Below are 25,647 nucleotides of genomic sequence, written 5' to 3'. Positions count from 1 at the left end.
TGTGTCCAGTATATCGGGTTCTAGTCCACCCACTGTAAACTGCAGTACTCTGAGCATTCTGAAGTCTTAATATTGCTTTTGCTTGATAATTAGCATTAGATAAAGTTATTGATAAAGTCTTTACAAGTGGTTTGACATAGTGCCGTTGGCATTCCTTTGAACAACTTTGAGATGAACATTAACATGCCATGCACCCACTACAGTTTCATTCATTTTACAAGAGCTGAAAGGACAGTTAAATCACATTCCCTTCTATCAAGCATAGTTTGCTTATTTACCTGAAAGAATGCAAGTAAATGCATGTTATCTTCTAAAACACATAACACAGAAATATACAGAAATTCTTGTTCTGTGTTTGACAATTTAAACAGGATCAAGCTGGGGTCAGTAATGAGAAATTGGATTGTTCCAACAGTCATTTCCATTTCTGATATATATATATATATATATATATATATATACATATATATATATATATATATATATATATATATATATATGTGTGTATATATATATATATATATATATATAGTCCAACAGGAGAAAAAAAATAAACATTTCCAAAAAAGGTCATTTAACAAAATTTGAAGTAAAAGGGTCAGGTAGGGTTATGTTTTAGCGCCTTGGCTTTCTTACTCTATATTGACTATTCTTTAAACAGTAATTTCTAGAAGTTGTAAATGATAAACCAAAAGTATGTAACATAATGTATCTCTTTGTTTGCCTTACCTTTGTGTTCCACTGCTAGTTGTAATTGTTACATTGTTGCAGTCTGAGCTGTGAAGTGCAGTTAGTCTTGCTGTGATTAGGGATCTACCCCAGTAACCAAAAGGTAAATGAAAAATAAAATAAATGACTTGCTGCAAGGTTCACAGATAGTTTAGTAATAGTGGCTATGTCATAGATGACCGTGAAAATACAAATAGGTTGTTTAGGTAAATTTATGCCAACCTGTGATTTTCCTACCCACATCTTCATGTCAAAGTATATTGTTTGTACCATGGGGGCGAAAGTGTGTCAGGTTCAGATGTGGAACATTTACTTATTAAGGACTCATTTTCTGTGTGGCTGAAATGGTTACAACGTGTAAAGTTTCTACAAGCAGAAATAAAGAAGGTAAGCAATATTCTGCAATGTGTGTAGGAAGGAGTCCGGGAGGAATGACGTTGATCCCTTGTGAGGGCACTTTTGGACCAAAATTTTTCTCCTGATTTCTTATGAAGCTACATTATGATGTGGTGGTAATGTGTTGGGCTTTTTAAACTTATCTGTAATGTACTGAGGAAGGTGTTATGGCTACCCAAATCATTTCCTGAAATTTTTGTAAGCTACAGATTATGAAAAGTTCATGAGCATGCTTTAGCAGACAAGCAGGTTTAATTGCTAGCTGCATTAGGCTGACCCGCACGTAAGATACTGGGATTATTAGGCTAATGTGGAAGGTGAAACAGTAATGCCTAGAGGAATGGTAAGCAGAGAGTGAATTTCTAAAAAAAGTGATAATCTAGTATGACAACAGTGTGGTCTAAGGTACTTGGATACAATTTTCAGGTAAAAAAATACATTAAGTAGCTCTTGTATGTCTGAGGTGCTTGCAGGAGGGCCGGATGTGCCTATCCCAAGGTGGAGGCCATCCATGCAGGCATTCCCTGCTGGAAAACATGGTCTGTAGAAGGGAAAAACTCTTGGATGTAAAACAGGTGAACGTGAGGTGGTGTGGGGGTGGGGAATCAAGAGGTTGGTCATAAATGAAAAAAATCCCCTGGTGGAAGCAGTCAACAGCACAGTCCCCCACCCCGATGCACTTTGGTTCTACACTGGCCCCAGCCTTAGAACAGAGATAGGCTGGGGGCCATGTGAGAGGCTATTAGACCTGGCGATGGATGGGAGCACTAAGGTAAGCTGGAAAGGATGAAAGACAAGAGGAACCCAAAAAATGCCTTGTTTTTCTGCTGATTTCCTCCAGTAAATTCCAGATCCTTCTTGCCTATTTTCTATACCTTTACTTGCAGTCATCCCTATTTGTAAAATTTGCTCTCTCCATTCCTGTGTTGGCTTAGTTCTTAAAGTGCTTTCTGCTTATGAATTTAATATTCTGTATGGTTCTTGTTCTACGTAAGGACCTACGTCCAAAGTCCTTCTCTCTCTCTCCCTCTCCTATTTCTCAAACTCCCCATATTTTTTTTGGTCGTCATCCTTTTCCAGTTTGATTTATAAGCTGCTTGTTTGAGTTAGGCATTTATAAGGCTTAGCTGCCTAGCTCCAAAGTATCCCTTAAAATCACTTAATCCTAAACCACATTGCTGTATGGAAAGAATCAATTTACCTACTTTTAACTCTTTCCCCTCTTCACCTCCCAAATAAATTCATTCAACTCTTTATTAATTATCATCCACAACTTCTCCGCTGGTTGATAAAAATATGCCTAGCCTCATATGCAAGACTAAAGTGTAAATATTTGAAATGTATGCACTCACTAAAGCAAGCCCCAAAGCACGGAGACTGAATGACCGAAAAACAGACTTACATATACTAACTCCAAGATGACCATTTCTTGGAATATTCCTTTTTCTCTGATGTATGGTGCCCTCTGATTCCTTCTGGCTCATTGTTTTGTAAATATTGCAAAATGTTTGTTGCGCCCCCCCCCCCCCCAACACACACACAACTACACACAAACAAAAAACTACATTGACCCATATCTGTCCAGTTTTGGCAATACATTTGCCATTCTCTCTGCTAATGTAGACATAAACATTTTATAATCATGGTTTAAAATTGAAATGGGTCTATATGAAGCTGGGTCTGAAGGATCTTTAACCTCTTTAAGTAACACAGCCACCACAGCTTTCTTCCAGGATGTTGTACTTCCCTCTTTTTATAATGTTGAACAAAACCTTGCAGATCTTTATCACTTTATTGCCTAAGGTCCAGTCTTCCATAGGAACGCCGTCTCTTTTTTGAGACATGCCTATTTTCTGATGATCCTTCATCATTTTTATCTCATCTCTTCCTCTTTTACGTGTTAATTGTTGAGCCTTTTTCTTCCACTAACCTTGGCACCTATAAATATATGCATTTGTGCTTTTTCTTAGTTTCTACATTCCTCTGTTTTGTACAGATTTTCATAAAATTTCCTAAGTATCTCTAATACATGTGTGGAATTTGTGGTTATTTTTCTTTTCATAAGTTTCCTAAGTCTGGCTACAGTTCTTTTTACCTTCTGTTGTACAAGTTGTTGTACTAAAAGTTTTTGTACTTTTGAGGAGTTAATTGAAAGCACATGTTTAACAGCAATCTTTCTAAGCTCATGCACGTTATCTTGATATCTCACATTTCGCCTGTACAACTCTGCAGTTGCTGCTCTTCCTGTTCCATGAGATTCCCCTTCTACAGTAATTTAATCTTTTCACCCTTCTGAATAATCTGTTACTTCTCTATACATTTCTGTCTTATTTCTACCGTCTTTTAAACTCCATTGTCATTTTAATCCAATCACTAGCTATCCGTTCCAAAGAAATTTCAGTATTTCTTAATAACACTTGACTAAATTCCATTACCCATTCCTTAAATTAGTATCTTTTAACAGATACATAGGAAAGCATCTCGTGTCATGCTTCTTTGTCTGATTTTTTATTGGTGCATGATTTGATATTGTTATTGGATATGGGTCCAAGCTTTCAGTTAAATACACATGGTCCTGTGAAATATAATTTCTGTCTAGTCTAGGCCTGTTATTGTATCTTTGGGAATAATACGTAACTTTTGAGTTCCTGCTACTGAATTCACATCTTCCATACCAAATATTTGCATATACTTCTTAAGAAATCTGCACTCTTTGGTTACATTTTTTCATCTATGTTTTCAACCTATGTATATGTAACTGACTTACTTAAATTTTATTATTGTATGTGGAGCTGTTCTCCCGGGCCTCTGCTGAAAATGTATTTTGCTCAGTCGGACTTTCCCAGTAAACCAATGTAAAAAATAAATAAATAAATCTAGTTTCCCCCTAGTACAGCCTCATTACTGCAAATAAGATTCTTCTTCCCATCCAAAAAATAATATTCCCTACTGAAAGCTTATTTCTCCCAAAACTCTCCATATTAGTAGTTTTATGTGGAATATAAATATATGCCAATGTAATACTCTTACCCCAATAGTAACACCTTATTATCACAAATCTACCATTGTTGTCTTTTCCCCTTCTGTCACAATTGGAGTCCCTCTCACAATCAGTGTCACTTCCCTTGTCCCTGATATGCTACTGAAAGTCTATTCTAAAATACTTTTTGTCAAATCTGCGTGTCCATTTCTATCCATATATGTCTTGTGTAAAATTGCTGTTTGCATCCTACACTTCTTAGTGTAATTCAATACTTTTTTTTTTGTCTATACTTGTAAGGCCGTTTGTATTCCTTGCTACTATTGACAGATTAACCATTATGATAAAAGGCTGTTAATCCCACCAATTATACATGATATTTCTTTATTTTTCCATCTTGCAGCTTATGTGCACACACTAAGGTTTGGCAGGCTCTTACCTATGTACTTTTTCTCATCCCTGTTTGTACCCATGTTGCATTTTTCTAGACTTTCCACTTCAATAAAAACACTCAAACAACTAAAAGCAAGCATGCAAAACTATATACATTCCAAAACGGAAGTGTACCTTTACAGACAGGAGCAATGGCCTCAATATGAAGGTTGCACTGGCAAGCATTACCTATTTTAAATTAAGGTTACCCATACTGAAATGCATGTTAGAGCCTATTTTCCCACTTACACTGATTATCTCTTTTCCCCTCCCAGATGTGAAAACAGTTTGCATGCTGTGACGTCTGGCTAATATACCACCGGACTGCCAACAGTAATGTGACGTCCCTCACTTAACACCTGGGTCAGTAATTAAGGAGCCTCAATCTTTACCGCTGACTCCAGTGTGGGAGCATCATGAAAACACCAGAGCACACAAGAGTAAAATTCCATAATTTCCCTTAAGAGTACAACAGGAACATGCTCTGTTTTCCTGGGACTGGACTTTATACCTCTGTCCACCCGAAATGTAATACCTTATCATACACTTCAGAGCGATGTGTTCCAGTTTAAGAACTCTGACTCACACTCGAAATAAATTTAAATCTCACACACTCTTAACACTTATGGGAAGCCTGACACAGATTTCCAGCTGTGTCCCTTCCCCAGTAGAAATGGTAATGCTGTCACCAGAGTCAGACAGGTCTACACGCCCCTCAAAGGGTGATCAGTTATTAAAAATTAATTATCAAAATAAATGATAGCTATGACCTGAAGCAGCCAGGTGTTCAAGGTAACCTGGGGAGTATCAAACAGGTATAAGCACTCTCTAATCTCTAAAGAACACACTGATTGTCCAGCCACAATGTAAAGTAATGAAAAAAAAAAACATTTAATAATAAGAAACATGATTACAAGAGTGTAAATTAATAATTTTCAATAAGCAACAGAATTCAGTTACCAGAACTATAAAATTAAATAGTAGGATAGAATTCCATCATCTTAGAACAATTCTATCTAAGTAACTAAACTTCCTAATCTAACTGTCCCTGATCTAAACTAAAACATTACAGCAAGGCAAAGGCAGGCTTACAGTTCTGGTGAGTTTTTTTTTCTGGTTATCTTCTGCAAAGCACTGTAACTGACTGTAACTCTCAGCTAATTATTGCTCTTCACAAACTGCACAGCTTAATAGTCTCAACTGTCGTATTTCAAAAATAACAGTCAGCTGTGTGAAAAGTTATTTTTCCTGTCAATCAACTGTTCAAATAATCACCTAGCAACCAAGAACATTCTAATGATATCACCTACTATTCAGCTGATTCTCCACAAACAGTTTGTACTTTTAGAATCTTCCTCACAAACATGTGCAGTTACAAATGTATCAGAACACTGACAGATTCTTTAAAATTTTGTATAAGCAGGGAGATACTCATCCTTTTAAAAACTTGTTTACATTTTCACAATTAGGCATGCTGGCATGCAAGTTAATCTGAGAATATAAACAAATCTCCTGCCAGGCATGCTAACGCAGATGACATTGCTTTCATTTTCTTCATACGTGCTATCAGTAAACATTAACTTTTATCCTTTTTTATTAAACAAAATTTTAAATTAAATTATCACTTAGACAGTCATACAGTTATATAAATGAAAACAAACCATATTGATACAATAAAAGATAATGTACCAAACTGTAAAAAAACAATCCCAGTTGCAAGCATTTTATATCACAAACCATATTGATACATTCCTAGTTGCAAACATTATACATTATTTATAATCTACCCGGTCATTGTCAGTCAAGCATTACATAGCTCGTCCAAGTCTTACTTTCTTTTAAACCTCATTCCTCCCCTGTATGTGTTGTTCCCACAATTCCCATTTTTCTATGCAATTTGCTCCTAGCCTTTTCTAAAGATCCCATTTCCAGTTGTTTTATCTCTGTTACTATATTCACTACTTCTAGAACAGTTTGTTTAGACTTTGATTTCCATTTTCAAGTAATTGCATTTCTGGCAGCCACCATAATTAGACTCAGCAAAGCCTTACTATGTGTTGGCCATTCCAATTCTGTATCATATCTCAAAAAAATAATTTCCTTAGTTAAACCAGTTCACTCACCCAGCATCTCTAACAGAAGAATAATAACAACAGAAAAAAAATATAAAAGAAAAACGGCCAGCAGCTACCAACACAGACAAATGTTTAATATAAATCTCAGTGCTTCGGTAAAAAGCTTCAAAGAGTACAGGAGTACAAGTGTGAAGGTTTTTACCGAAGCCCTGAGATTTATCTCTAACAGAATAGTCTGCAATAAGTCTTTAAATTCTGCATACACATTACACCCCTGGAGAATATGTTCCTAATTACCTCTTTCTTCCCCCACCATACCTCAACATTTGCTGTGTGCCTAAGGGAAAAATATCTGGATTTTACTTAGGGTATAAAAATATCTACGTAAACATTTCCAAGCAAAAATCCTAAATCTTCTAGATTTTGTTGCATATTTGGGAGACATGCATATATCCCCCCATTGTGTCTTTGTGATTTGCTAATCCAATCTCTCTTCCCAATCATTTATAACCTCCTCTGATTGATTCTTATAGTTATCATACAATATTTTATATGCTGTAGTAATTATTCCTTTTTAATGACCGATTCTATTCTAGATTCCACTAAAAACTGTACCAGTGCTGGTCTTTTGTTCAGGACCCCCTTATTTTTTCTCTTTGCCTGTAGTCTAGCAATCCTTGATAGGCAAGACAATCTTTAATCTGCAGTTCAAATAAATTCTTGATGTTTTTCCATTCTGTTACCGTTCCCTGTCTAGTTATTTGCTCCAAATACATTTGTTTCTTTGCCAGTTCCCCTCTTGCCTATTGTCTATATCCCTGATGTTGATCGTGTTTCACTGTTGCAGTCATTACTTATGTATATTGTCTATATCCCTGTTTGCAGTAATCCCTATTGGTAGAATCTCCTTTCTCCATTCCCATGTTGGCTTAGTTCTTAAGATACTTTCTGGATATAATATCCTATATGATTATTGTTATTCTTCTCAAAGGTCTTCATCCAAAATCACAGTCTGTCCTTGTTTCTTTAGCTTCCCCTCCATTTTATCATCGTCCCTTTCTACTTCCGATTATAGTTTTTTGCTTGTGCTATGTTTAGGAGCCTTAAATGTGTTGCTCGAAATACCTCTTCAAATTGGCTAATCCCAACCGCCTTGCTCTATTGGAAGAATCAGGTTATCCTACCTGATTCCTTTTGTCTTCCCTTCTCAGATAAATTTCTTCATCTCTTTATTAATTGCTATCAAAACTTCTCTTCTGGTTAATAAAAATATGCCTGATCAGTGTGACTAAATGGACTAAAAACATTGTAACTGCTTGTATTTTACTATCCATATCCATAGAACTTCCATTTTCTCAGTTTTTGTGTTATCTTTTATTTAGTCTCTTCCAGATATCCTTAGCTGCAACACTGGAATCATTTTTAATCCATACTTCTAAATACTTCATTTTATCATGTCTCCATAAATATGGATATTGCTGAACCAATTCATGTGTGGGTACATAATGTACCACTGTTGCCTTTGTTTTATTTATTAAATTTATTTAGTTAACATTTGTTTACGGGGAAAGTCCGACTGAGACAGAGCCCACACTGAGACAGAGCCCATTTTCAGTGGAGGCCTGGGGAGAAATGCTCCAGATGCATGTCTTTGGAATGTGGGAGGAAAACTGAGTTCCCGAAGGAAACCCGCAATAACGCAGGGAGGACATGCAGACTGCACAGAAGGCACCCCATCTGTGAATCGAACGGGAGAACTCTTGCTACAAGGCAACAGTGCTAACTGCTGCACCCCTGTGCCACCACTTATTAATTTTGTATCCTGAAAAGATTTGAAACTGTATCAAAATGTTTCAGAACACTGTAATGTCCCTTTCTGGTTTTGTCAGGTATAAAATAATATTATCTAAAAACAGAGCCTGCTTTTGTTGACTACAATACCAATTATATCCTTGAATTTCTGAGTTCATTATTTTCTATACCAATGGTTATAAATATAGTGTAGATAACAAAGGGGAAAGAGGACATCCCTGTCTGGTTCCTCTGCTCAAGCAGAAATTATCAGAGACGACCACACCGACTTTAATTTTCGCCTCCAATCCCTCATATATCCTCCTAATAACCCTTTTAATTTTATTAGGGAATGCAAATGCTTCCATTGCCCTGCTCATAAAGTCCCAGTTTACTCTGTCAAATGCTTTCTCTGCAGCCCACCAACAACAGTGGTATTTTCCTACATTCTGTGTCCCTCTGGATTATCAATGGTCTGTTAATATTGTCACATGTTTGCCTCCTCTCTACAAAGCCACATTGATCCATATCTATCAATTTTGACATCATTTTTGCCATTCTTTTAGCCAATATAGACATAAATATTTTATACTCATGACTTAGTATTGAAGCTGGATCTGATGGGTCTTTACCCTCTTTAGGTATTACAGTTACCACCATTTTCTTCCAGGATGTTGGTACTTCTCCTCTTAAAATACTGTTAAACAAAACCTTCCAAATCTTTATTAGTTTTTTCCCCTACAAGCTTCCACAGGAATACCATCTGTTCCTGGGGACTTTCTTGTAGATTGGTTATACATCAGAATGTTTTATCTCTTCCTGTCCTAACCATTAGTAATTCAGCCTCATCTAGCTCTAAGCATATTTAATTCTTCCATAAACATTTCCATTTGTACCTTTACTTGATTTTCATATTTTTCTACCTTATACAGACTTTCATAGACTTTCCGAAATATTTCTAATACCTCCACAGGACCTCTTGTTTACCTTCCTTGTTATAGGCTCCCTAAGCTTGGTGACAGCCCTTTCTACTTTCTGTTGCCTGAGTCATTGTGCTCAAAGTTTTTGTGCTCTAAAGTTGTTTTCAAAAAACAGTTGCTTCCGTTTCACAGTTCACTTTTTGTTGGACACACTTTTGTATAGCATGAATTTTATCAAAAAATGATTTTGCCCCTCCAGGGAAGAATGTTTTGAAGATAGCTGGCTATAGCAGTTTGAAACTTACACCTGCTTCTTGATATCCTTTGAATAGTGGAATAAATTTGCTCCCCTTCTGCCTGGTGTACCTTTCTCCACAAACAGGCTGGTGTCTCCCACTTTTAGTACTTTGTCTTTCTGCTACAGTTTAGTCAGAATCTACAACTTCTGCTGGTATGGTTGCATCTTTACTATTAAAAGTCTAGGTTGCCTTCTCATCCACACAATGTACCCTTTCAACTAACCATTCCTGCTGTGGAATACCAGTCAAGTTGCATATTTGTTTTTTCAAAAAATTAATACAGTCTGTTCCTTACAACTTCTCTGGTATAGCTGAAGAGCTCGGGTTTTCCTGCTCTGCCCTCTAATAGTATTTTCTTTTCAAATATCTCGTCTTGAGCAGTCTCATATTCAGCCAGCCTTTTCTTCATTTCAGCTGATGATTTTTGCAATTTTATTACCTCATCTGAATATCTGTTTAAAGCTTCTTCCATTTTTTCTAGCTTCTTCTTCTTTGAGTTGAATTACTCCAGCAGTGCTTCTTTTATTTTAAACAGGTCTGTGTGCATTTGTCTAAGTTACTGGAAGTCATGTCTGGAGGTTGCACTGCTTTGTTTGCTGCACAGCTGCAGACCTTTTCCTAGTCAGTGTTTTTTCCTCGCCTTTTGTAGTTGATTTTCTCTCAGGTCCTCTGTATTTCTTTTTCCTTGGCATCCAGACAGTGCTCTTACTAGCCAGTTACTGAAATTTAACCAGAAACACAAAAGTCTTCTGGTCTTGTCTGCTGAATTTCTGTTTTCACAGTGGTAGAACTAGAATTAAGCTGTTACTGAATGGGCAGCCATCTTGGAGGTGCCCCATTATGTTTTATCATTAAGAAAAAAGTGCCTTGTCTACCTTTAAGTAAGCAAATTAAATTGTGCACTTTAAATGTAGTAAAGTACTAAGCCTGTTGGGGAGGCAACTATTTGTATTACTTATTCACTTCCTGCAGATTCAGCTTTCATTATGTTTTCACCGAACTTGCTTGCCAATGTACCTTTAAATGGTGGTTACACTGTACTTTGTACATTTCACTCAGGTTACACTGTTCAGACTTCTCATGATTAATTGCTTGCAGCTGCAGCTGTGCATCTGGGAGCAAAAAGCAGTTGGTAATGGGGAAAAACAACTAGCAACTTTGCAAATATATGAAAGAACCTTGATAGATTTCACTCAAAACACTATTCAGACCTTTTCTGATAAAGTATTTGTTGTTTCCAACTGAATGCATTTGATAATGGAAAAATAGTAACTTTTCAAATGTAAGGAAGAAATACCATTTCTATGCCCTTCATCACCTTGTCTTATTTTTCAAGTTTATATGCTTAAAAAATTGTCTGTAGCTTAAACTAAAGATATTAGTCTAGGCATCCACCTCTATAAAACAAGAGAAATGATCATATTTTAATTCTACATATAATATGACCGGTACAGTTTTACATCCTAAACCAGCCCAATGTATTATTATGTTAAATTCTTTCCAGCCTGTCTAACCTTGTTACAATATACAATGAAGAAAATGTAATATCATAGACTGCAGTCAATGGTAAGACTCCCCCATTGCACATTTAAAATATTTCTGACTTCACAGTATATAGAACTGCTTTACAATATAACATGCAATTTACATTATGATATGTTTATACAAATATTAATAGGTGCAAAAACTATTTTACTTAAAGTAACTTCTCCAGTCCCTTCACTGTTCTAGACATTAATGACATAAATTGAGAGTTGCACTTTACAGTTCAATTACCATTTTAACACAGTCAGCAAAATTCCAGTCACTTCCCCATTTAAAGCCACAATGTGAAGTTGATGTTCTTCGTGTTTCACTGTTGCAGTCATCACATTTGGGTTACCTGCTTGCAGTAGCCCTCAGTCGGCCTGATTATTAAAGTCTTGGGTCCTGCGTCGGTTGCTGTCCCATCTTCCATGACGTCAGGTAGTCAGGGGTATAAAGTATGCAGCTGACAACATTACATCAGTCTTTCTTGCCATGTGGTGCCCGAAGCAGAAGCAGTTCGCAAGTGCCAGTCGGCCGACTCCTGAAATTTTCATTTTCGAGTTTCCAAACTGAAATCTTCAACTAAAGCGAAGTACCCCATTGGGGAAACTTTTTCTTGCTGTAAACTGATGTCAGTAAAAGTCAGTAATTGTATTTCTTGTGGAAAGCAAATACCTCATAAAGATTTTCATTCGTACTGTATTCCTTGCCTAGGCCCAGACCATGATGTACCCCGCTGTCGGTTTTATGCCTTATTTAAACAACAAACTATTCATCGTCGGTATATTTACACTTCTAAATATTTTGGTACTCAGTTCAATTATCCAGATATGTCTTCAGTAAGCCATCCGACTACCAACATTCCGAAAAAACGCAAAGATAAAGAAAGAGACAGGCCACCTAGTTCCAAAGCTGCTGACGACACTTCTCCTAAGCTAGTCGCCAGTTTGCCCGTACTCAGTGAGGTGCTTTCGCAGCCCCTGATACCTGTTACTTCAGATTTACAGGCCTCTACTGAGACCCATTCGGAGTCCGGTACACCGCAGGATGCTTCAACTGTGGAACCTGCAGATGTCTCTACCTAGGATGGGTCTGGAGCCGCTGTGCAGGCACCGGCTTCTGAGGGTGTATTCAGGCCTACTGACTTGAATATTAAACCGGTGCCATCTTCTTCTTCAAGGCCTAAAACTCGAACCATGCCTAGAAAACCGACACCCAGACTGCATGGTCAGGCCTATATGCCTAAAAAACAAATGAAAAGAATGGCTGAAGACCTTATTACTTTAATCAGGGGAAGCCTACCTTCCCCCTCTAAGAGACGTAGTACTGAATTTGCTTATGATACTTCTGAACAGGATTCTGAAATTTCTGATGTTCTTCATCTCACATTGCTGCAGTCCTTACATATGGGTAGTCCGCTGTCCTCGGTCGGCCCGAATACCAAAGTATTAGGCTGACGTCGGTCATGGGCGCTCAGATCTGACATCAGAGCATCAGGGTATAAAAGCGCATGACCGACGTCATATCCTCAGTCTTTTTTGCCGCATGGTCCAATGCAGAAGCAGCGTTGCAAGTGCCGTTCGGCGTTCTGAAATTTTCGTATTCTGAGTTTCAGACCGAAACCAAGTTGGGCTAAGTACCCCGTTGGGGAATATTTTTGTTTATTCTTGCCTCAGTTAATTCCGGATGTCAGAAAAAGTGAATAATTGTATTTCTTGTGGGAAACAGATGCCGCATAGGGATTATCACTCTCTTTGCATTCCTTGTTTGGGACCGGACCACGACGTAGTCGGGTGTCGGTTTTGTGCTAGGTTTAATAAGCGCACTATAAAGAGAAGGTTAGATTGTGCTAGGTTAGTCTTTGGTAAGCGGTGTAATTATAATATGCCGTCGGATCCTCCGACACCCGCTTCCACGAAGAAGCGCAAAGACAAATCCTTGAAACCTAGACAGGTTGATTCGTCCGTTTCGGACGCCGGGCCTGCAGAAACTACAGTGGAACAGGTGGATCCAGCTGAAGTTTCTGTTGAGTCTCAGGGGGAAACTTTGATTTTGCAGGATGTGGCCCCACAGGAGTCAGGTCAAGCTGAAGGGGCCTCTCAGGTTACTGTTCTCCCTTCTATGCCTAAGGTGGTTAGGCCTTCTGCTACTATTCCTAAGGCTTCTTCTAAGGGCAGGTCTGTTTTGCCTTCCTCTGGTGTCCCTCCGGGTACTTCAGGGTCTGTGCCTAAAAAGCACATGCTTAAAATGGCAGAAGATTTGATTACTTTAATTAGAGGTTCTATGCCCCCTCCTGATAAGAGGCCCAGGGTGGAGCCAGAGTTGGAAAGTTTGGACCAGGCCTCAGATGACTCAGACTCTTCTGCTGAAGATATTCAAGTTTTTCCCCCTTATTCGGATTCTGATGCAGAGGATTCCACTCCTTCTGCTTCTCCTCCAGAGGATTTTTCATTTTCAGAAACTGCATTCCATGAGGGAGCATTTTAAGTGGGAAGGACAGGATTTCTCTGATTCACGGAAGAGGCTTAGGGAATTCTTGTTTTTACCACAGCATAGACCCTTGGCTATACCTCCTGTTTTGGATGTTGTTCAAGATGTTTTCTCGGAGGCTTCCCTTAATCCAGATTCTTTGCCTCCTGCGCCAGTTAAACCGGACAGGTATTACAGGGTGCCTGAGGCTCATAAATATCTGTATAAGAGTCCTAGGGCGGACCCAGAAACTATTAGTCAGGGGCCTAAGGGTGTTAGAGCTTCTGTTGTAAAGAATCCGGTTCCTCTAGATAAGGAAGCTAGAGCTTTGGATAGATGGGGTAAGAAGGTGTATACCTCTTCTACTTTACAGTGAGGGCTTTAAATTGCCAGTTTCATATGTTGAAATATCAGAATTTCCTCCTTTCTCAGCTAAAATCTAAAGTGGATGCTTTGGCAGAGGGCATAGAGTGTAAAGAATTGCAGGATTTAGTACATGTCTCTGAACAGGTGGGTAAGCATTCTTTGCAGTGTGGTTTTGATGCTGTACAGGCCTCTTCTAGGGTGGCTGCCACTGGTTCAGTTCTTCGTAGGCACGCCTGGCTTAAGGATCAGAATTTGTCCGAGCATGTTAAAACTAGAATTCTGGATGCCCCTTTACAGTCTGAAGTTTTGTTTGGTCCCCCTGTGGAGTCGGTTTTGAAGAAAATGGAAGACAAGGCTAAGTCCATGCAGACTGTTAAAGATTTTTTACAGGTGCAACCTCCAAAGTTTAGTAGAAATTGGCCTACTAAGGGGTGGACCTACCCTTCTTCTGATTCTCAGTCTAGGGGTAGATCTAGACGTGGCAGGGGCAGAGCTCACTGTACATTCAGGCCTAGAACTTGGAGTTCACCTGCACAATCTGCAGGTGAGGGCAGGGGCCAGTCCTTTCGTAAACAGGCCCAATGACCTGCATTTTCAGCTGCCAGATTCTTCTTCCCTGGCAGCTCCTTTGGGAGGAAAGTTAGCACTCTTCAAGCAAAACTGGCTTTTAGTCACCCAGGACAAATGGGTATTGGACATTATAAACCGAGGCTACAAGTTCTATTTCCATACATTGCCTCCTTTCAAAGGCATGCCAGACGTTCCTCCTCGGCAAAGGATAGAGGCTCACAAGCAGATTTCTTTACTTCTTCAAATAGGAGCTATACAGCCAGTTCCTCTGTCAGAAGTGGGACTAGGATTTTATTCTCGCCTGTTTCTAGTACCAAAGAAAGGGAACACGTGGAGACCAATTTTGGATTTATCTATCCTCAACACTTATCTGGACATTCCAAAGTTCAAAATGCTGACGTTACAACAGCTTTTACCTCTGTTGGGAAAAGATCACTGGATGGTAACTCTGGATCTCAAAGAGGCTTATCTTCATGTTCCTATCAGGCCCAGTTGCAGGAGGTACCTGCGTTTTCGGGCTGGAAATTTACATTATCAGTTCTCTGCATTGCCCTTTGGCTTGTCTACTGCGCCCAGAGTGTTCACAAAGGTTCTGGCTCCAGTGATAGCCTTTTTCAGGATAAGAGGAATACAGATTTATCCTTATTTGGACGATTGCCTGATTATTGCACAACACAAAGACGAACTTCTGCATCATCTACAGTATGTGATGGTAGTGTTAAGATGCCTAGGGTATTCTGTGAACGAAAAATAGTCCAGTCTAGTACCCTCTCAGGACATGTGCTTTCTGGGTGTGACACTGAATACAGCTTCCCAGATGGCCTTTTTGACCCCGGACAAACAAAGAAGCCTTTCTCTTTATTTCCATCAAATGTCTCTACAGTCCAGGCTGACTGCAAGGACAGTCCTTCAAGCCTTGGGGTTCATGGCATCTTGTATTCTGGTGCTTCCCAATGCCAAACTGCATATGAGGAAGCTTCAATGGTATCTCAAAAATGTATGGACACAACACTGCCAAGATCTAGACACTGTCATTCAGATAATACCTTGCATTCAGAAAGAATTTTTGTGGTGGGCTCAGGAATGTCACCTAAACAAGGGACTCTCTGTGACCCGACCAGAGGCGAGTCAGATTCTAACGACAGATGCCTCGGACAAGGCTTGGGGAGCACACCTCAATGGAAAATGGGTGCAAGACACGTGGCCTGTCAGACTTCAACATTTGCATATCAACTTGAAGGAGATGTTAGCAGTCCAATTTGCATTGATGGCTTTCAAGGATTTACTTCACCCAGGACAGGTGTTGATTCAAACAGACAACACTACTGTCATGTGGTACATCAACAAGCAAGGGGGAACCCATTCTTACCCTCTTTGCAGGCAAGCGATGATTTTGTGGGAGACTGCTCTCAGTTTACACCTCAATCTTCAGGCAAGGTTTCTACCAGGAGCACAGAACTCCTTAGCGGATGTGTTGAGCAGACAAATTGTGGATCCTCACGAGTGGAAACTGGATCCTCATGTGTTTCAAAAGTTGACAGTGTTATGGGGACTCCAGACATAGATCTGTTCGCTTCTCCACTAAATTACCAGTTGCCAAAGTTTTGCACAAAATGTTTCATCCCACAGCTTGGAAGGTGGATGCTCTATCATTCAATTGGAGCAATCTTCATGTCTATGCCTTTCCACCTCTGCCTCTCATTCCCAAGGTACTCCTGAAGGCCAGTATAGACAAGCCATCCATGATTCTGATAGCGCGGATTGGCCTCGACAGCACTGGTACCCACTACTGAGGAGTTTGTGCGGGAGCCTCCATGGCCTCTGCCTTTGATTCCGCATCTTTTGTCTCAGGAGGGCAATCACTTCCTCAATGTCAAGATTCAGTCTCTGCATCTCACAGCCTGGCATATTCTGTTTTAGACCCTGGAGGGTCTCAGCTTCCACAACAAGTTTTGAATGTTATTTTGGAGGCCAGAAGGCCTAGTACAAGGAAAGTTTACGCTGATAAATGGAGGAGATTTTTCATTTGGAGCAAAGCGAAGAACTTTGATGTTTCCAAGCCTGATTTAAGTGTTTCTCTTCAATATCTTACTGAGTTATTGGACAAGGGTTTGTCTTTCTCCTCGATAAAGGTTCATGCTGCAGCCATTTCTGCTCACTATGACTGTGACCCTCCTTTTTTTTCCCATCCTTTGTTTAAGCAATTTCTTAGAGGGGCAAAGAACATAAGACCCCACGTAGAGCTCCTACCCCTGCTTGGGATCTCAATTTTGTGTTGGAAAAACTTACTCTACAACCTTTTGAGCCTGCAGCTACTGCCGAGTTAAAGTATTTATCATGGAAGACTGGTTTTATGTTGGCCAATACCTCTGCAAGAAGGGTTTCTGAATTACAGGCCCTTATGGCAGTGGAACCTTTCCTGATTTTTCATAAGGATAGGGTATCTTTGCGTACTAATCCTTCCTTTATGCCTAAAGTGGTTTCTAGTGTGGCCTTGAACCAAACTATTCATTTGCCTACTTTTTATGCAAACCCCCAAAATAAAGGGAGAAGATTTTGCATACTTTGGATATTCACAGGCAGTTACGTTATTATTTGAGCAGAACCAAGGGGTTCAGGCAGTCTCAGCAGTTGTTTGTTTCTTTTGCTTTGGGTTCTCAGGGAAAACCTGTTTCAAAACAAACTATTTCTAAATGGATTGGGTTTTGTATTTCTTTCTGTTATTCCCATCATGGTAAGGAGATTCCGGCTGGAATCAGACCTCATTCCACTAGAGCTACTGCCACTTCTACTGCCTTTCTAAGGGGGGTAGCTACAAAAGATATTTTGGAAGCAGCCACTTGGAGTTCAGTGCATACTTTTTCCAAACATTACCACCTTCCTCTTTATTCTAAGTCTAGGGCTGGATTTGCCACTGCAATATTACAGGGCATTTTAGCAGCCCCTAATGCTTTATGATTTTGCCATCCTCCCTTTACCTCTGCTTTGGGATTCTACCCATATGTAAGGACTGCAGCAATGTGAGATGAAGAACATAGTACAGTTTTGTACCTACCATAAATGTAGATGTTCGAAGATCCACATTGCTGCAGTCAATACCCTCCCTCCTTCCCCTCTGTAGTTTGGCGTGGTTATATGGTTTGGGTGATGGTTGTTGTTGGGCTTGTTTTTGGGAGGTCTCCTGTTTTTGGGCTGTGGCCTTTCTTTTTAGGGTCTTCTGACATCTGGGGCAAGAAAAGACTGAGGATATGACGTCGGTCATGCGCTTTTATACCCTGACGCTCTGATGTCAGATCTGAGCGCCCATGACCGACGTCAGCCTAATACTTTGGTATTCGGGCCGACCGAGGACAGCGGACTACCCATATGTAAGGACTGCAGCAATGTGGATCTTCGAACATCTACATTTATGGTAGGTACAAAACTGTACTTTTCCTCTGATGACCAGGATTTACCCTTATCTACCTATGAGAATTCTGATGCAGAGGACTCTATTCCCTCTGCCCCACCCCACCCCCCCACAGAGGATTTCTCTTTTGATGAAGCCTTGCATACTCTTAGGGAGCATTTTCGCTGGGAAAGCCAGGATTACTCTGATTCTAAAAAGAGGCTTAGGGATTTCTTACTCCTGCCCTGCACAGGCCTTTAGCTATCCCCCTGTACTAGACATTGTTGATGATGCCTTTTCAGAATCTAGCTTGGCCCCTGACTCTCCTGCTCCCAGAAAACCTGATAGATATTACAGGGTTCCCTACTCTCAAAAGTTCCTTTTTAAAAATCCTACTGCGGATCCTTAGACTATTTCACAGGGACCCAAGGGCATTAAGGCTACTACTGCCAAAAATCCTACCCCCTCTGATAGAGATTCCAAGGTGCTGGATAGATAGGGTAAGAAGGTATACCCTTCTGCAACCTTGGCTATTAGGGCCGTAAATTGCCAGTTTCATATGTTAAAGTATCAAAAGCATATTATTCGACTGCTTAAATAGAAAATGATGTTGATTCCTGACTGTGCTGAAAATAAGGATTTACAGGATTTAATGCATTCTGCTGAACAAGTTGGAAAACATACTTTGCAATGTGGTTTTGATTCACTAGAGGCATCTTGCAGGGCTGTTGCCACTGGGGGTCTGTACTTAGAAGGCATGCTTGACTTAAGGAGCAATCTTTGCCAGATCACGTTAAAGCTCAATTGATGGATGCTCCCTTAAATCAGGAACGCCTGTTTGGGAACAAAGCAGAAGTACTTAAAAAGATAACGGAAAAAGCTAAAACTATGCAAACTGTTAAAAGATTTCCTACAAGTACAGCCTCCAAGATTTAGTAGGCATTGGCCCTCTAAGAATTGGTCCTTTCCTGCCTCTTCCAGGTCTTCTCAGCCCAAAACCAGAACCAGCAGAGCACCCAGGCTTCAGTCCCAGGGTACTCACAGGACTAAGCAGTGGGGGGCTCCCACTTCCAAATCAGGGAGTAGTAAGACTCCCCCATATGGTAAACTGTCTCAATGACTTAACTTTAAAATTTCCAAGCCCTTCTCAACTGACTGCTCCTTTAGGGCAGGCAAAAAACTGGGAGCTCATTACCCAGGACAAATGGTTTCCCAAGGATACAGATTTCATTTCCACACATTACCAACCCCAAACGGTTGGCCAGATCTACCCCCAAATCAGTGGGCAGAGGCTCAAAAGCAAGTACTCTCTCTCTTAAGCATAAGGGCTATTCAAACTGTACCAGAAGAGGAAAAGGGACAAGGTTTCTACTCAAGATTTTTCCTGGTATCCAGAAAAGACAACTCATGGTGTCCTATCCTGGACCTTTCTATCTTAAACACCTTTTTGGTGATCCCAAAATTCAAGATGCTAACCCTTCACCAGTTGCTTCCTATGCTAGGTAAGGATGCCTTGGTAACACTGGATCTAAAGGAAGCCTACCTGCACATCCCAATCAGGGAGTCTTGCAGAAGATACCTACACTTCAAAGCAGGCTACATGCACTGTCAGTTCTGTGCATTGCCCTTTGGCTTATCTACTGCACCCAGGGTATTCACAAAGTGCCTAGCTCCAGTCATTGCTCTTTGCAGGAAAAGAAATATTCAAATATACCCATACCTGGACGATTGTCTAATTCAGGCAGAAAGCCAGGACATACTTTTGAATCATCTGGCATTTGTACAAAAGGTACTAACTTGTCTGGGATACACCATAAACGAAAAGAAATCCTATCTGGTACCCTGTCAACAAATTATATTCCTGGGAGCAAGCTTGAACACAACTTCCCAGATGACTTTCCTCATGCCAGAGAAATAAATTCATTTGACAACTTACTTCAAACTAATGACCACAAAATCCCTGCGATCTGCAAGCAAATACTGCAAGCCTTGGGGTTCATGGCCCCCTGCATTCTCCTAATTCCATATGCAAGATTGCATATGAGGAAACTACAGTGGTATCTAAAAAGCCTATGGTGTCCGCATTCTCAGGATCTAGAAGCAATGATTCCTATCATACCTTGTCTATAGTTAGAGTTCATTTGGTGGGCAGAGGCCTGTCACCAAAACAAGGCACTACCATTCACTCTACACCTTGCCACCCAAACCCTAACAACAAATGCATCAGACTATGCATGGGGGGCTCAGCTGGCAGGGAAGTGCATTCAGGGCAAATGGAACCCAAGTCAAATGCACCCGCATATCAGTCAAAAAGAAATGTTAGCTGTACAGAATGCTCTGACAGACTTCAAGGACCACATTCTTCCAGGACAATTAATGGTAAAGACGGACAACACCACTGTTTTGTGGTACATAAGCAGGGGGTACCCATTCATACCCCCTCTGCAGACTAGCCATGGCTCTGTGGAACACAGCCTTGAGCTGCCAAGTGCATCTACAGGCTCATTTCCTAGCAGGAAAGCTAAATACACTGGCAGACGAACTAAGCAGAAATCTCATGGACCCACACGAGTGGAAACTGGAACCAAAGACTTTCAACATGTTGATAAACAAATGGGGAGCCCAGATATAGACCTGTTTGCCTCCCCGTAGAACTACCAATTGGATAAATTCTGCACAAGGACTCCCCACAAACAAGCTTGGAAAGTGGATGCCCTGTCCTTCAACTGTAAAAATCTATCAGTTTATGCCTTTCCTCCTCTGCCTCTCCACTCCAAGGTACTACTAAAGATCAAACAGGACAAACCAAGGATGATACTGATTGCACCATGCTGGCCACGTCAACACTGGTACCCCTTCTTTCACAGTGCATCACTGCTGGCTCCATGGCACCTGCCTCAGACCCCTACCCTGCTGTCCCAGATGGAGGGCCAGATTCTGCATCCTCAGCTTCAAACCCTGAACCTGGCAGCCTGGCTAATTGCTTGACCTCTCTGTTACCATTCCTCAGCAATCAAGTGTTGGATGTGATTTTGGAGGCAAGGAGGCCTAGCACTAGAATATCTTGTGCTGAAAAATGGAAAAGATTCTGTTCCTGGAACCAAACTCAAGGGAAGGGCAAAACAGTGCCCAATTTACCTCAGATTCTTCAATACTTAACTGAGATGCTTCACAAGGGCCTTTCTTTTTCCTTCATCAAAATTCATGCCTCAGCCATTTCAGCGCATTACAACACAGAACCACCCCTCTTCTTTCATCCTCTGCTCAAGCAGTTCCTCAGCAGAGCCAAAAACTTAAGACCACCCAGGAGACCCCCAACTCCAGCTTGGGACCTTAACTTTGTAGTGGAGAAACTCACTCTAACTCGTTTTGAGCCAGCTGCAAGTGCAAAGTTAAAATTCCTTTCTTGGAAAGCAGCCTTCCTCACTTCAGCAAGAAGGGTATCTGAATTACAGGCCCTTATGGCAGTGGAGCCTTTCATCATCTTTCATGCGGACAGGGTGTCCCTCAGGACCAATCCTTCCTTCATGCCCAGGCTCTTAATCGGTCCTTTCATTTGCCAATCTTCTTTTCTAATCTACAGAACAAAGGGGAACGGATACTGCACTCTTTAGATTGGACAGGACTAAACCTCAAAGGAAATCTGAACAATTGCTGATGGCATTTGCTGCAGGGGCAGAGGGGAAGGCCATTTCAAAGCAAACCATTTCTAAATGGATAGGCCATTGCATTCATTTCTGCTATAAGCACCATGGAAAACCTATCCTGCAGGGGATAAGACCACACTCAACCAGGGCTGCATCTACCTCTACAGCCGTTCTCAGAGGTGTCCCTACCAGGGACATCCTAGAAGCTGCTTCTTGGAGTTCTGTATATACTTTGACCAAGCATTACCATTTGCCAATTTTCTCTAAATCCAGAGCTGGCTTTGCCACTGCAGTCTTGCAGGACCTTATAGCTGGTCCAAATGCTATCTAAATTCCTCCTCCCATCCTTAGCTTTGGGAATCTACCCAAATGTGATGACTGCAACAGTGAAACATGAAGAACATAGTACAGTTGCGTACACTTACCATAAATGTAGATGTTCAAATGTATTCACTGTTGCAGTCCTGGTTACCCTCCCTCCAGCCTCCTGACTTCTTTTGGCTATACTTCTATTCTCCTTTACTATGCTTAAAAGCTTTTTGGTGTATTTGTTTTTTTTGTTGAAGGTATAACTTTGCATATATAAATATATTTAATTGCTTCCCATTAGGGGCGTACCTGACATATGGGGCAAGAAAAACTGATGTAGTGGCGTTGGCTGCATGCTTTATACCCCTGACTACCTGACGTCATGGAAGATGAGACAGCAACCAACGCAGGACCCAAGACTTTGATAATCAGGGCGACTGAGGGCTACTGCAAGCAGATAACCCAAATGTGATGACCACACCAGTGAATACACTCAAACATCTACATTTATGGTAAGTGTACACAACTGTACTTTCTATCTCACCGTTCATTCTTACAGATGGGGTTCGGAGCTCATCCTTGGCTCCGAGTCAGCCAACTACAAGGCTTGAGGTCTTCAGACAGCTCGAGGCCAAGTCCCTATCCCATGATGCACCGTGAGTTAGCTCAGTTCTAGTTTGCTGCTGCAACAGATAGGAAGTTTCCTCACAGCTCGGGCCAGTATAGTTTTTTTCTTACAAAGATATTTCCTGCATTTACAACATTGTAGTTTAGCTTTTCTTCATATTTTTCATGACATTTAAATATTATATATTACATGGCTCTTTATTGCATTTCAAGGCTGTTTTTTAGGCCTTTACTATCTCCCTTCCCTTTCTGGTGTACCTTTTGGTAGAATAGAAGTAATTGTAGTTATAACAGAGTGTTATTAGTAATAGTAGTTAGGATCTATAGAGCCCGTTTTGTTTTAGGGCTAATTACTGTTTAATATAGTAGTGTGCTCATTAAGATTTTTCAATTCTTATAATTAGACTCTTTTTTTCTTTATACCACCTGTGTGTTTTAAGGGCTAATTACAGTTCAGTACTGGTGTGTATGCTGACTTTGGTAGTTTTTCACTTGTAGTATAGTTATGAAGTTGTTCTATCTTAACTTGTGTGTGTAGTTTGATATTTTTTCAGCAAACATTATTGTGTGCATTTGCATTATGGCTGATCAGGATAAGGGAAAGCAACCCAAGTCTGGGTTTAAAAAATGTCCGAAGTGTGGACAAAAAAATGTCTGTGACTGATAGTCATGTCAGTTGTGTTTACTTTCTGGGTGCTTTGCATTTGCAAGAGAGTTGCTCCATCTGCCATTCTTTCAGTAGCTGTGTCCTACATGAAAGAAAAAGAAAGCTAATTTAAAGTCATCTTTCCAAGAAGCATTGGGCGACCATGACAAAACTAGTAAATCCACAAAATCTTCTAAGTCTTCTTCTTTGGAGCAGAGAGCCTTGGATCCATCATCAAAAAAATTATCGACGTCAGCTCCACAGTCTTCGGAGCCGAGTGTCTTTTCATTCCAGAGCGTTCCCCAGTCTTGGAACTGGTCTCTGCAGTACTAAAGTCACTGATCCTACAGTCGGTTCCACCCTCGATCCATTTTTCTAGATCCTCGATAAGCCTGTCGGATTTGGATGTTGATTTTGTGGTGCAGAAGTTGTTATAGGCACCGGCGTTTGCCAAATTTTTATCTCCTCCGACCCAAGTGGTTTCGGAACCGAAAACTGTTTCCCCATCTACTTCTTTTCCTCCTCTGAGCCATACCGGTCCGTCGGAGCCAGAGGAGTTGGACCTGATGATTGTGGACCCTTCAGAACAGACGCCTGCTCCACTGCTCCGGTTCTGATTACTCAGACTTCTTCAGTACCCTTCGAGGAGTCTAGGGGTCGACACTCACCGGCCAGGTCCTGGGAGGATAGTTGGACCGACTTTTCAGTTCCAACTTTGCCTCTTGGGGCTTCGGCTTGGATGAGTTCAGCTCCTACCTCTGGATTGGAGCCCACTGTTCCGGTGCTGAGGGAATCATCTGTTTCTTTGGCTCTAGCTGTTCCTTCCCACCGGAGCAGAGGTGCTTTTGAGGCCATGAGGAGAGTAATGGCCCCCAGGACATCCACAACTTCAGGACCAACTACATCTTCCCTAAAAGTGCCTATGTCTACTTCTGCCTCACAGATCCCTTTGAAGAGTAGAGACCCTGAGCCTCAGGAAGCCCCATTTGATGGTCCCTCCTCTTCCGAGACCTCACCAGAAGCTCCCACTGATGAGGTTCCCAGGAAACGAATTTGCAGGAAGAAGCATCTAGACTCCCTGCAGGAGTCTGACACTGACTTGGATGAATCAGAAAGGTCCCCACAGTCCCCCTCTGAAGATGTCACATTTGCAGATATCTTGGAAATCCTAAGGCAGAGGGGTGGCTGGAAGCCCACTAACCCTACTGAGGATGAGTCAGTCCTCCTGAAAGCTTTTGGGTTTCAGCCCTCCACCTCTTGGGTGTCTCCGCCCTTTGATGAGCTTATAGAGCTAATCTCACAAAGGCCGTAGGAGTTTCCGGACACCATGGAGCCTGTCCCTAGGAGGCCCAATAAATTTATTTCTGCCCCTCATGATAAGACCTTTCTCCCAAAGGGAGTCCCTGTTGATGCCATGGGAGTGGCGGCAGCCACCAAAAAGGAGATGTTGGAAACTTCTTCCTCTGTCCATCCTCCTAACAGAGACTTTAGGATCATGGATAGATACGGGAAGAGCATGTTAAGTTCAGCGACTTTTGCCATGCGTTCCCTGAACTACCTCACACATTTCACAAGATTGCAAAGAGACTTCCTAAAAGAGCTTGGAGATACTCTACAGGGTATGGTAGCTGAGGGAGCTACAGACAAGGTTGTGTCCCAGCTTGCTACCCTTAATTTCATAGTGAACTCTTCCATGCAGCTGATGGAATGAGTAGGGCAGGGGGTACAGGAATTGTTCTTAGGAGACATTCCTGGATGCGCTTATGTTCATTTGTGGAGCCCTTTAAGTCATCCTTTGTCAACACCCCTTTTGACAGCTAATCTCTTTTTGGGCCCAAAGTTAAGCAAACTCCGGGCCAGGTGTGAGCAGGAAGGAAAGACTCTGTCTGCCGTCGGAGTCCATTTTTCCACCCCTACTAGACCCTACCCCAAGGGTCAAAAGGGCGGAAAGATGTGGTTCTGAAAAGCCCAAGGAGCCTTTCTGGACACATGTGGGTGAACCCCCCCCTCCAGGGGCAGAGGAGGGGGCCTGCAAAATCAGGGTGACAGAGACCAGTTCTTTGGGAAGCCCTACCAGCGCTGCTGAAAGGAGGACCGACTGTCCTACTCTGGAGGCAGTCAGGGGTCGCTTATCTTTGTATTCAGGCACCTGGCTAAAAATAAATGACAACTAGGTACAAAGCATAATTTCCAGAGGGTATTTTATTCCCTTCACCACTCCTCCCCCTTTGATAACAAAAATCCTGGACGTTCCACCCAGTTACAGGGAAAAAGCAACAGTAGCGGTCCAAAGGTTGCTAGAATAAAAGAGTCATTCAACCAGTCCCAGCAGACAAGATAGGATCCAGAACTTACTCAATATTCTTTTTAATTCCAAAAAAGACAGGGGACTGGAGACCTATTTTGGACCTCAGCAGACTAAACAGGTCTGTCAAAAAGGAGATATTCTGGATGGTCACGCTACAGTTCATACTTC

The sequence above is a fragment of the Protopterus annectens genome, chromosome 7.part0 (genome assembly GCF_019279795.1).
Source record: "Protopterus annectens isolate FY-2018-M chromosome 7.part0, PAN1.0, whole genome shotgun sequence".
NCBI classification, from domain to species: domain Eukaryota; kingdom Metazoa; phylum Chordata; order Ceratodontiformes; family Protopteridae; genus Protopterus; species Protopterus annectens.
This window is presented reverse-complemented; position numbering follows the sequence as displayed.